Here is a 13,621-nt window from a genome sequence, read left to right as displayed (position 1 = left end):
CAGAAACACATGAAGCATTGGTCTTTTTTGATAGCGGAATTATAATACTCTGTTTCCAGGCACTGGGAAAAATGCCAGTAGTCATGGATAAATTTACAAGATGACAAATAGCAGAATCACAATAATAACTCAACGATTTAACCATATCAACAGAAATGCCGTCCACACCAACAGCTCGGGTTGTGATGCTGTTCATGACATCCCTGATTCGTTTCTCTGTCACAAGACTGAATGAGAATTTATTCTTCACTTGGCTACTTTTGTTCACAGCGTAGAACTCAATCCTGACCCTGTCTAAACAACCTTTGCCGCCCATTGTGGAGAAATATTTATTCAAGTCCTGAGGAGAGAAGGTACACTCATTTTCTCTGCTCGAGCCCAGTACGCCATTGCTTCTCAACGATGACCAAAAACCTTTTGGGTCCTTATTCTTTAATTGACTTGAGAAGAACCGCTTTTTTGCGCTTCTTATGGCCGAGTTTAATGTGTTTCTTGCTTTAGTGTAAGCAGATCTGGTCGAGCTGTTCCTACAACTCAAGAATGCTTTATGGCAATTGTTCTTAATTTTTGTCAGAGACAAAATATGATCGTCTCTCCATGGAGCTCTTTTCCTCGTTACACGTCTTCTCACAACCGGTGCACAAGAATTGAAAATGTGCAAAATTTTATTATTTAGAGCATAAACAACTTCATCAACTTCTTTGAGGGAAGCTATTTCATCCCAGTCACACTTTGATGCTAGTTCGGTAAAGAGGTCCACATCAAGGTTTTTCAGATTTCTGTAAGTTACATATTTCGATTTGCTCTTCTTTTTACAATATGGAAAATCGCAAAAAACCAAATTGTGATCCGTTATTTTTCTTCCAGCAGAATCAAGAATCTTCGCTGTGTCAATCATTCCAACATCGAGTTTAATATTCTTTTCTACAATTATAAGATCTATCAGGGTAGAAGAGGATTCAGTTACACGTGTTGGCTCCCTGACAAGTTGGTTTAGGTTCAAAGCTTGGAGAATTGATGACAGATACTTGGAATCAGGTTTTGTCATGTCCAGCAGATTGACATTGAAATCACCCTGAGTATGATGGAATCCACCTCTGAGGCCTGATCTATAAACAAAGCATACAACAATGAGCTAAGAGAAGAATAAGGTGCAGAAGGTGGTCTATATGCAAAGCAGATACATAACTTTGTGTCCTTGAAATTGACGACTCCACAAATATATTCGATGGAACAATCAACATTTTGAAGTTGCATGGAAGAGAAGCTCAAACCATTTTTAATGTACAAGGCCACGCCACCCCCAATTCTTCCAATTCTGTCATTTCGGATCAAATTGTAGCCAGAAATGTCATAAAAACTCGAGGAATCCTCAGGTGACAACCACGATTCCGTAATGCCCAGCAGATCAAACTGAAAGTCCTCCACAATTGTACAAATCTCCTGGAAACCAGTGTTCAGGGAGCGAAAATTAACATGAGCTATCTTAAAACTTGAGAGGGTTGACCTGTCTCGTTTCCCGACAGAGGTATTGGTTGCGGGTAACTTGGAAGACTAGATAGGACAGATACTACAGAATCATTACATGGAGTTACATTGACTGTTTGTGAATCTCTGTTTTCATGAGACTTCATCATAGCTTGACACAGGAACTCACTAAGAAGATGATTTCCAAGACGACTTAAATGCCTACCATCACGAGCCAAATGGCGCTTAGAAACCAATCGAGAAGCATCGACAAACTCTACTCCAAAGTTGTTGCACATAAGAAATAGTTGCTCATTAAAAAGTGAAAGGGCTCGATGACTCACGTCACTCCGAATAAGGACGCTGTTCAAAAGGATTCTAGCTCTAGGGAAGGCGGACTTGGCCACACTCAGCAGGTCAGCCATGGAGTGCAACGCAACTTTTTTTCCCCAACCTCCATTATAACCAGGCCCACCATTATAATTTATTACAAGATCATTGGTTCCCACAAAGAGATAAATCAAGTCAAGTTGGTCAGAACTGTATGTAATAAGTTTTTCTTTAATGTGTGATATTTTTGCCCCTGGATTCATATCAACTACAGCCCCACTTTTTGAACATTTGTCCCCAGAGTACCTCAACAAGGAGTCCCCAAGCAGCAATGTCCCTTTCAATGGGCCTTCTTCAGGCATATGTCTAGTTATACCTTGTCCATTAGAACTTTGTCCACCATGACGGTATTGATTTTTAGTATTGATTTTATCCTTTATAGAACTCGTTTTCCCTAATTCCTTGCCTTTATTTGATTGAATGTTACTATTTGCAACAACCCTTGGCTTAACTATGATTTTACTAGCCCTATTAACTTTCCACTTCCCCGACACATTTTCAACAATTCTTTCACATATTTCTTTGTCATCAAGACATAGAGCATCATAACGATTTTTACTAGTAAAATCCTGACCACTGCTTACAGCTAAGGTATTAGGTTTAGCACATTTCTTACTCTTTGACTTAACTTTATCCCATTTTGCAGCAGACAAAACATGCCCCACGCAGGGGGCAATACTACTACCGGCAGAGGCAGACCCAGATCTCTCTACAGGGTTCAGACTTGTATTATGATTGGTGTTGTTTAAAGTAATGGGAGCAGACCCAACGGATAGTTCAGGATCTAATTGTTTTACAGGATCTCTATGTACGTCCTGCTTTGAATTACTGCTACCAGATACATCAAGATTGATGTAAGACCCGGTTTGAAAATACTTATACCAGTCCGTGAAGCAAATTTGACCAGGGCAAAATTTTCTACAAAAACCTTCATTCACAAACTTTGTATTTAAAAGTACATTCAAACCACACTTACAAAGTATTACAGGAGTTATTTCAGATAGAATAATAGGCTAGTCATATTTACAATAAGCTTAAAAGAGTCAACTCAAATATTACCGTTGTGTAACTCAGACCCTGTTTATCTTCGTTATTGATAAACCTAAAGCATTCCGGACGGTTCTCTCCTTCTCAAAATGCCTCGCTGTACAGTACAGGCAACACAGGTCATTAATAGAGGGCCAATTGAGAACGAAAAGTCGTTTTGGGGTAGTGTTAGGACGCATTTGTAACCTAAAGTTGAAGTTGTCCAGGTTCAGGTTCAGACTGTGGTGAGTTAAGCCTGTTACGCGCCACTCACTGTTCTGTAGCTGCGGTCGTTATCACGATTGCGCCTCCTGTCTATGTTTCGTTGTCGTTGCGTCGGAGACATTTAAAAAAAATAAACAACAAATAATAAACAAATTATAGCTACACAAAACAACGATAAATGCAAAAATTTAAGTTACAATCATGCTAACACAATCCGTCATAGCGACACAAAACAACGATACATACACAAATTTAAGATACAACCATACTAACACGATCCGTCTTGGGGGTTATGTTTACACAAACTCAAATAGTAAATAAATGTACTCAATGTGTTTCATTGAATTGAAAAGAAAATAACAGCAATTAAATTATACAGCTTATCAAAATGTAAACAATTATGTTCTTCATAAGGATAACATGGGAACTTTCAAAGCCACTGGGGCGGAGCCCAAGGGACTTTTTCAAAAATGTAAATAGTCAGTTTGCAAATCTACGCGACACGCTCTTTCCAATGAGACGTCAATGGATAAAATCGGTTAAGAAATGGCGGAGGAGTTCAACCGACAAAGTTTCGTGTAACGTATTAATTATATAGATAGATGCCTTCTTAGGGCCAAAAGTGACTGTTTTACTTTGAATTTGCCCGTCCACATAGGCCTCATGTGAAGCAAATTAAGCATGGTGTGAGCGAAAACTACTACAAGGGCAAACTGTTCTGATAACAAGTAGTGGCAGTTAGCAGGATTTGAACCCACGACATCGCTGCTATAGTGTTTATTGACCTAATATAATAATAAATAAGATATGTGCCGTTGCGAGCTCAATAAAGAGTGCAAAATACATCAAATAATGAATTGATTGGAACGGAAATCCGTTACAATTTATTTAAGATAAAATAGTTAGAAACTTCTGTTTCAGTTATACATAAATTTATTTAAAAAAATGTATTCTGTTATCCGACTTTAAGGCGTTGAGCCTATTTGAAAAATTTTGTTCACCCACATAATACAGTAATAATTGTAGTCGAGCAATTTTGAGCCTATTTTGCAGATAATTTTGCACATCACATTGCATAGACTTGTATCAACTACTAGTGACATGATTCAAGCATTAATTACTGAACCTGATCCTGCCATTGTCAATCTGTCAGTGACTGTCCTGACTCTGATATGTTAAGGTCGTTGCTTGTAATTGATGTAATGCTAGAAACAGGCGTTTACTGCATGTAAAAACTAATAAGGATATTTCAAAACAAAATGGTTTTCCATCTTTTTATCTGTGCATCTTTTTATGTGTGAGATTTTACAAATGGTACAAATAATTAAAGCTTGTATCACAAAAAAAACTTTAAATCCCTGTAAAACTATATATAACGTGCTGTGATATAATATATTAATAATATAAATTGCCACATGGATATATTATCTTTTATGACAACCGATGTGGAGATTTATATGTGTTATTGTATTGTAAATCTTGCAATGTCAGGGGAATATTAAGCTTAACAATGATCTGTGGGTTGATGACGTGAAACTATCGTGAGTGATATATGTTTACTGGTTTCTAAAGTGTTTAGTCCAGAAAGAAGTTTTTATTTTGCTATGTTATAAATTAACATTAAAAAAAATGAAAAAGGAAATTGTCTGCCACCAAGCCGATATTTTGTATTTTAAAGTGCTATCTCTGATTTTCGAAAGTGTTTACACATTAGTTAAGAGTTCAGACTATCTGTTTAATTTTTCAAGTTGAACTATCTAAAATACAAATCTCTTACCCATCTCAGTCAATGTTAAAACAATTCGATATATTTTTTAAAAGTATAAATATATAAATATATAGTATAAATAAACAAATAGTTGTAAATTACGTTTTAAACAACATCAATATGTGAAAACTTTCCTCATATACAAAAATATAGGTTTCTTCTATGCTCTCTTCTAAGATCATGGAATGGAACCAAATTCCTCCTTCTCCTTATCTTCATTTTAAAATTTTCCCAACAATAACAGAATGTTTGTGGACGATAGCTGGATGCTCTCTATGTTTATAATTATTAACCATAGTGGGTGCATAAGTGTACTGTCAATTAGACTTGGTTACGACGCTTTTAAACAAATCCCTAAAACTGAAAAGGTAAGAAATAAACAAGCCCGAGAAAATTAACTCTTTACAACGCAATAATTAATACTCTTACATATTAGGAACTTGTTCCTATAGACAACATCTATTGTCTGTTGCTTATTCATATTGGGCTTCTGTTTTATAGTTCTTTTTTACGTGATGATTTTTGTGTCATGTTCATTGAGTTAATGGTTCCATTCTGAAAAAAGTCAGTTGGTTTATTATGGTTCAAAAATGTAACACTGTACCTCACTGAATTCTCCCGTCACTTTGGAATCATATTCAGATTTTAAAAATGCACCTAGGTGCGCGTTGCTATCAATAATGATTATGTATCAAACAAGATGAAAAAACTGTTTGTTACAACAACAACATACTCTCTTTGTAATTTTAATTAGAGACAACATTACTTTTTTCAACATTTTGTCAAACTAACTTGAATCCAACTTAAAATTATACGTGTACCAATAAAAGCCAATCCTGTAAATTCACAGCTTTAGAAAGTGTACAAAATTGTCAATTTAAACATTGCATTTCCCTGATGATTAAATAAGCCATATAATCACCAACATGCTACAATCATTTTTAACCGACGATATTACGCGGTTTTCTCGCGTTATTGGTGTGTAAATCAACAAATGCCAACAGAGTATTAAGCTTAACTATGATCTGTGGCTTAGCAGTTTGATAATATATCGGCAGACTACCTTAGCTAAATCGGAATATGACTTTGAGCTTGATTTTAAGATAAACAATTCTTTGTATTTAATTAACTGTGGCAGTGACATAATCTATTGTGTTGCATATTCATGACAAAATTTTCACTTTTTTATAACATATGTAGTAACGTGCAAAAAAAGGAAAAATAAACTGCATCAAAAATTACTCATACGTTCAGCTATTGTTGTTTACGACTATTATATTTCATTTTCAATGTAAGTGCATTTACAAGAAAATGGTACAATAACTCCCTCTAGAAGGGAAGTAGGCTTTGCATAGCGATGTATGTTTTTCCCCTTGGGCTCTGAAAATTAAATTAAGAAATAGTGCACTTAAATTACACAGTATACGTAACTCTGTGACCAATAAAAAATACTGCCCGGAAAACCCGTAAAAAGTAATAGATTATCCCTAAAAACAGTATTTCTTAAGTACAACTTTTACTGGTAATTACAGCCAACTAGCTAAAGTTTTATACATGTTTATTCCATTTTTATTATTAGGCCTACCTATTGTGAAGGTATTAATTTGAACTAGTCACTGCTTGATGGTTATTTCACATTATCAATACTACCAAGGGGAAAGATTACCAGTAAAAGGTTGGCAAGGCGATATTTAGCAGGTATGCGGCGTTTTCATCAATCACCAACTAACCAAGTTTAACCAGCTTAACCACGTGTTTCTGTCACTGAGGACTGGAAAATGTGACATAAATCACTGATAATAAATGTAGAAATAAATTCCATTTTCATTATAAACGCAATAAATCAAATTGGATTGTTTGTTGGATATTTACAATCTTTATCCAATAAACCAATATACACCAAAAATTAAATATAAAAAAGGTATTTTTAAGCGACATATATGCTGTACAGTTTATTTTAAATAGTCAGGAATATACTCAACTTCCCAATGATCAAGATGCTATATTTTATTATTTATTGTTATTATTTTGTTATATCCTACTAATATTATAAATCTGAAAGTTTGTGAGTTTGTGTGTTGCTCAATCACGCATAAACTACTGGACGGATTGGGCTGAAATTTCGCATGATGATAGCTCACATTCCCTATTAACATTTAGGCATATTTTTATCTCAAAATCCTTTCGGGCTCCGCCCCAGTGGCTCTGTAGTTCCCCATGTTAACCTTATGCGTATTCATATTTAAAGGGAATTAAAGAATTTAGTCAGCTGTTCCAACTTTACAAGTTGGTTCTATAATATGCAATAGCATTAAAAAGTTATAAGGTTACCCAACAGGGTGCAGCACTATTATTATTTCGTTTGTGCATATATGACAACAGCTAATTTGAACTAAGCAGCAACAAAAGCTGTGATACACAATGAGAACTGTCAAAGTAGGATTGTTTACCGTTAGGTTTGAGTTTTTAATTTAATGAATAATTTGTGATATTGTGCGAATGTTTGATAATCTATTTTTTTCTATTGTTTAGGTACAATGGTAGAACATTATGGCAATGGTAGATGTGTTATACTATATCATACCATAAGTTTATGAACCAAATTTTATCAAACTGTATCCTCCCCCCATTGCAAACCCAAAGCTTGAGTATAACTGCAATAAGAATTTTATACTTACATGCCAACCCCGTACTAAGGACGGGTGCTCTGCTATATTTAAACTTTCAAAAACTGTTGATTTAAAACGTAAACAATTTGGTGAACATATAAGCTAGTTTTAGTTTTGCTATTTAATACAATAAACATTGTCAATGGTGACTTTTTAAAATATCATGAATTATTCCAGTGCTGCATATCATTTATGTTTGAATTTATATTATAAAAAGGACACACCATTAATAGTTTAATGTAACATTATTAAGTTATAAGTTAGCTTATGGAATAAGGAGAATTGATAATAAAAGCTAGTTATTTGTTTTTTACATAAAAGGATACTTTTGTAACCAGTATTATTATAAAAACCAAATAGCACAGTAACTAGAACTTAATTTTCTTTGGACATGTTTGTTTTTAATATGCTGTTGTATTTAAATGTTATAATTATTTTTTATTCTTAAAAGAGAGAGACTGTACTCCATACGAGAAAGTAAAACATGGCGATAAATGCTTGATAAACAGGGAATAATAAACTTCGCCCAAGGATCGATAGTCTGCCTTGGGGTGAGTCTTAAGAGGGTGCATCTAATTATGATCCACTTACATAATATGATGAAGCCCCAAGTTATCCCATCACTATGACGTAGCGCGTTTTGGTAGAAATTAAACTAACAACATATATAAGATTTTTTACTTTTTAAATACTATTGAGGTTTTCAATGAACCATCTCTATTAACGTTAATTTGTTCCTAATATTATATTGTTAAATCTGGATCCTTTACCTTATATCGTGTATATTTGAATTTGTTTAATGTTTATAAGACTTTTGGTATTAGATTTATTATTCCTCAACTGCTTTCAAAACCATCAAAACCTAAAAACAATTAATTCTTTAATATTGTGTAAGATATATAACTCTTATTTCTACGTTTAATATACGTTAATATACGTTTAATATGTTAGCCACGTTTTTGTTAAGTAGTAAAAAAATATTTGATAGTCTTTTTACGTTTCTTTAACGGTCTTCAACAAAAATACCACAGGAAATAGAATGTAATTTCTTAGTATTAAAAATTAGGTTTTATTGAAACGAACCAATGAAAAAATTACATGTAAAATGTTCTCAGTCCATTTACGACATTGTTTATGTGATGGAATCCATCTGAAAGGGGTTATGTCTCAGTTTCATTTGGTTAAGTCACTCAGAGAATGAAAGAAGTGATTTATATCCCGAGAGCCATTTGGTTAATGTATTTGCCATTTACATTATATTTCACTTCCTCTGCATAATTTAATTTCTGCAGTATTGATCACGTTTTATAATGAAATATAACATATTATAATAATGATAAACACGTTTAAACGTTAATAAATGATAAACGATGAAATGATAAATAAATAATATAAAAATAAATGATGATGATAAATGATAAATGATGGTAAATGATAAACGTTTAATAATGATTAACACATGTGTTCAATGAATATGTAATTGCTTTTAGAAGGTGTATTAAAGGAGACTTATGAGTTAACAAGGCATATAGAAGTTGGGTAAACAATTTTCCTAGTTGTTCATGTTACAATCTTTGGCAAATTATTTATTATTTTATTTTATTATGTTGCTTTATTTAATAATAATTAGATTGTTATATTTTATTGCTGGAAAATATTTTGAGAGTAAAACCAGAATTATATTATGTATAATTTTATAAAATTAATTAATCACTAATTTTCTGATCATGTTTTGAATTGTATCTGATTTCCTTTAGTAATGTCTAATTTATTGTTACGATATAAACTGGGTGAAAATGTGTTGTTAATGTAAAAAAGCTTTACAAATAGCACTTGTTGCAAAAACTTAAAAAGGTAAATATTACAAGTTCATACTATAAAGCTCTTCCTACAAAATAATATGAACTCCACAATCACCACTATCAATCAATCACCAAAATAACCAGTCGCCAAAATGACTACCGTAACTTCATTAGCATTCAATAACTTGCTCACTGAGTAAAAGTAGTTAAAAGGCTACGAACATTATTATAATTCAAACAGTTATTAGCAATTGATTTAAGGATTCGTTGCTAAGAAATTGCTTACATACAGTCAAAGGGACTACGATAATGATTTAATAACTTACTTGTGAAGTCAAAGTAGCAAAATTAACAACGAATACCATCATCGTTCAAACAATTACTAACAATTGATTCGTTGCCAAGCAATTGCTTATAGATAGTCACATTCTGTTTCCGAACATCAATGTCACTCAATAACATGTTTATAGAGTCAAAGTAGTTAATTGGACAACGAATATAACAACCAACGAAACAATTAATTGATTCGTTGTACAGCAATTGCTCACAGATAGTCAAAGTAACTACTCCCTTTAAAAGTCTTAATTTAGTACTTCATAGATAGAATGACTACCAAGTTCCACTGGCCATATCAATAGTTCACTACACATGAGGCTAAGTCAGTACGCCCATTCCCACAATTCCTTGGGGAGATAAGTTTGCAGGTAAATTGATTCATTAAGTGTTTGAACTTCATCGCAACTTTGTCTTGGTAAGTGTTTGTTTGGGGTCATTCGATTACTGTTGTTTATTTAAATTGTAATTAGTTTTACGCAGTAGATATATTTTCATGTTGTAGATTTGCTTTTGTGTATTTGTTTATTTTCCACAAGTAAAACATGTTAAAACGAATTCTATGTGATTTACTTTGATCATGTACCAACCTCATCCCCCAAAATTTTCTATAAATTTTTTTTACACCTAAAGCAGGTGACATTTTCTAGGTTTATATTTAAAAATCTACTGTTTACTTTACCACTTATTATGGTAATTAAATATTTGTATATAAAACTTATTAATAGATTATTTAAAAGATTAGGTACTTATTATAAACATTTTACCGACACCACTATAGGCCTAAACCGCACAAAACTTAGGAAAACCTTTTAAAACGATTTGCAAAAGTTTTAACAAAGTAACTTGTCAACCACCCAAATGAAGATTAATATCAAGATGAAATATCATTTCCCTGAAGTTCTTGAATGCCAGAGACATTAAACTAATATTTCCCTCTCGGTTATAAATCATTATTCTCTTTTTACTGACTCGGTTGAACTTATTGAACTTTGGAGCTTTATACACTAAATAACTCTTGCCTACCTATTATAGTTTCACTGGACAGTAAAAATGTCTATACAAAATAATGAAATATCCTACTACTAATAGTAGGCTTAATACGAATTGACAGTTGAACACAGCGTATATTTTTTAGGCTAGGTAGGTTAACTAGAACTATTAAAATTTTCCAGTGTAAAATAATGTTAAACTTAGAAAGAATTAAACCTATATCACTCATTTACTAATCCGATTAGTAGGTTTCATGAGAAACTGATATTTAAAACGTTCCAATGCAATATTTAGGTACTATACAATATATAGTATATGGTTTTAAAAAGGACAGCAGACGACCGTATCAAAATCGTTTAGTATATTTATCGTTACCTAGTTCTATATTTGACTCAATTCACATTGGCTTTAGTTAAGCCATCAAGCAACGAGTATTCAAATTGTAGCACACCTTACATAGACGTACTTTATAGAATTAATAAATGTACCACAATTAATTATTCAGCTTAGGCACATTTATTTTGTCAAAAGCTATTAGTTTAATTATGTTTAATATCCTAATACTTTAATCAATATTTTTGTTGACTGTGTTATTTTGCAGTTATGATTTGCTTACAAAATCTGTGAAAAGCTATCCAAATCCCATATTTATGCATATGCGAGTGACCAAACTCATGTCTGTCACTCAACCAGAGCTAATAACAACTGGACTAGGATCACAAAGATATTTTACCATAAAAAAATTATCAGAAAAAGTCAAACTACACAATATAAAAATACGTCAGAAGAACACATTTTTACGAGTTGTGTAGTAAAATTTCAGCATGATGTTCGGTAACGAAATCTCGCTGCATGCAATGTATCATACAAACCGCTGAGGGACAACAACATTGTTGTGTTCTGATTAAAAACTAACCAGACTTTGACAGATGTGGCTACCACCTGCGGAACTTATCGTGTATTGCTTTACAGCCTTTGCTTTACAGCATTTGCTTTACAGCCTTTGCTTTACAGCCTTTGCTTTTTGGCTGTGTCAAACACAACTGGTTGAAGATTTATATTTGGATGAAAAAATACTACGCAGATTACACTCTGTGATTGAGCCTGATAACGAATTGAGTTGCAGATACATAGCTATATTTACAGTTGTTTTTATATTTGCTGAATTTTAAATTGTGACAGTTTAAGGTGTACTTAGAAGTTTTGGCAAATGCATTTTTCTGGTAATATAATTGACATGCAAATCAAGAAGTAAATAATATTAATTACTGTAGGGCCAAATTTGAAAGTTTTTATTAGACTTGAGGTTGGGAGTTGTATTGTTCAGGAGCCATGTACTAAATACCATAGGGGTTTCTCAGTGGACAGTCATACCTTTTACAGCAGTTATACCTAACTGATTTTTACTACTGATTGTCATTTTAAAGCTTATGCCCTCGGGAAGTGACGATTTGTATAAACAAGATGATTTACTCAAGGTCTTCACCATCCAGAGATTCATTTATTTATAGATTTAGAGTTTGTTTTTTAAGATACAACTAAGCTGACCAACTCTCAAGTGGCTGCTAAAGAACCTGGGGCTTAATAGAGGAATTCTTGTCATTCAGTTCAATGTATAACAGTCAGATATTATTAAACTAATATTGCAAACATTAGTTGAAAAGTTTACGGAAAAGTTTCGTATTTGAATTCCGAATAGGCTTATTTTTTTATCACTGTGGCCTGTTTGAGGCAGGTGAATCCCTCTTTACGGTACAGATAAAAAAATACAAAAAATATTCATTTTAGTTTTGATAACAAGTTTTAAACCCTATTAAAATGTACAATTCGCGCAACTCATATTTGCAAATCCAGTAAACATTATGGAGTGTGTTTATTTCTTCCTTTTGGAACACTTTTCAACATTTTTAATTCATTTCATATTCTGAGGGGTGAATATGAATAGGAAACACATATAAACGGATCAGGGTTTAAAAATGATGTTGTTAATATAATTTTTAATTTTTAAATAGCTAACGTATTCATGTTTTTTATTAGGATCTTTCAGCATATTTTATCTTTTAAACCACGCATACAATACGTTACATAATCAAAGCAACAACTAGTTACACATTGCTACGGAATATACGATGTACAAGGTAAACAAACCACAATGGACAGTTATTGCTGGTGAATAGCATCAAGTGACCGGAAACTTGTCATGAACCTCGGAGTCAACCTGTATTGTTATACAATGTAGCGGACAAAACAGAAACTACCCCTTCCTTCCTGCTGACGATAAATGCAGGGTCCGAACTGATAAATAAGCTACAATGTTTTAGAAAATAAATGTTTATGCAAATTCACTTCCAACAATAATGATGTTCCTCGGTCAAGTGTATTAATTTTCTGACGTAAAACTTCCGCAATTATTTCACCGTTACCGGTTGATTTGTTTGATTAGCAAAGGAATTTGAGTTAAAGTACTCATGTGTGATATGTATAATATTATTTTGTAATAATAACAATCAAACGTATGTTAACTCAAATAGATATATAATATATTTGCTCTCAAGCCATAAATAATGTGTACTGTATAAACAGTGTACGTGCTGGTAAATATTTAACCCTATGTTTGATAGAATGCCCGATTAAAGTGAAATGCAAATACTTAGGCGTTTGGTGGAGTTCTTGGAACCGTGTTGTTTTTGTGATTCGTTGATAAAAAAATGTAAACGTGATAGATTTGCAGAAACTTATATCTTTTTGTACTAGGGCGCTAGGCATAGGCAGCAGCCCCGGATTGTTTTGACATTACTTCAGGCTAGACCTATACTCCGTTCAAACAGCCCTTGGGCCCTCAAGGGTTTCCATGGGGTCTCCTAATCCGTCAGGTGCCACGGCTGTTTGAACGGAGTATAGAGGTTATGGCATTATCATTTAGCTAAATTCCATCGGTTACTTGGCAG

Source organism: Macrosteles quadrilineatus, unplaced genomic scaffold, assembly GCF_028750875.1.
Source record: "Macrosteles quadrilineatus isolate MER2022 unplaced genomic scaffold, UCM_ALF_1.0 Scaffold_2__2_contigs__length_208266976, whole genome shotgun sequence".
In the NCBI taxonomy this organism is placed as follows: domain Eukaryota; kingdom Metazoa; phylum Arthropoda; class Insecta; order Hemiptera; family Cicadellidae; genus Macrosteles; species Macrosteles quadrilineatus.
Note: the sequence above shows the minus strand (reverse complement) of the source record.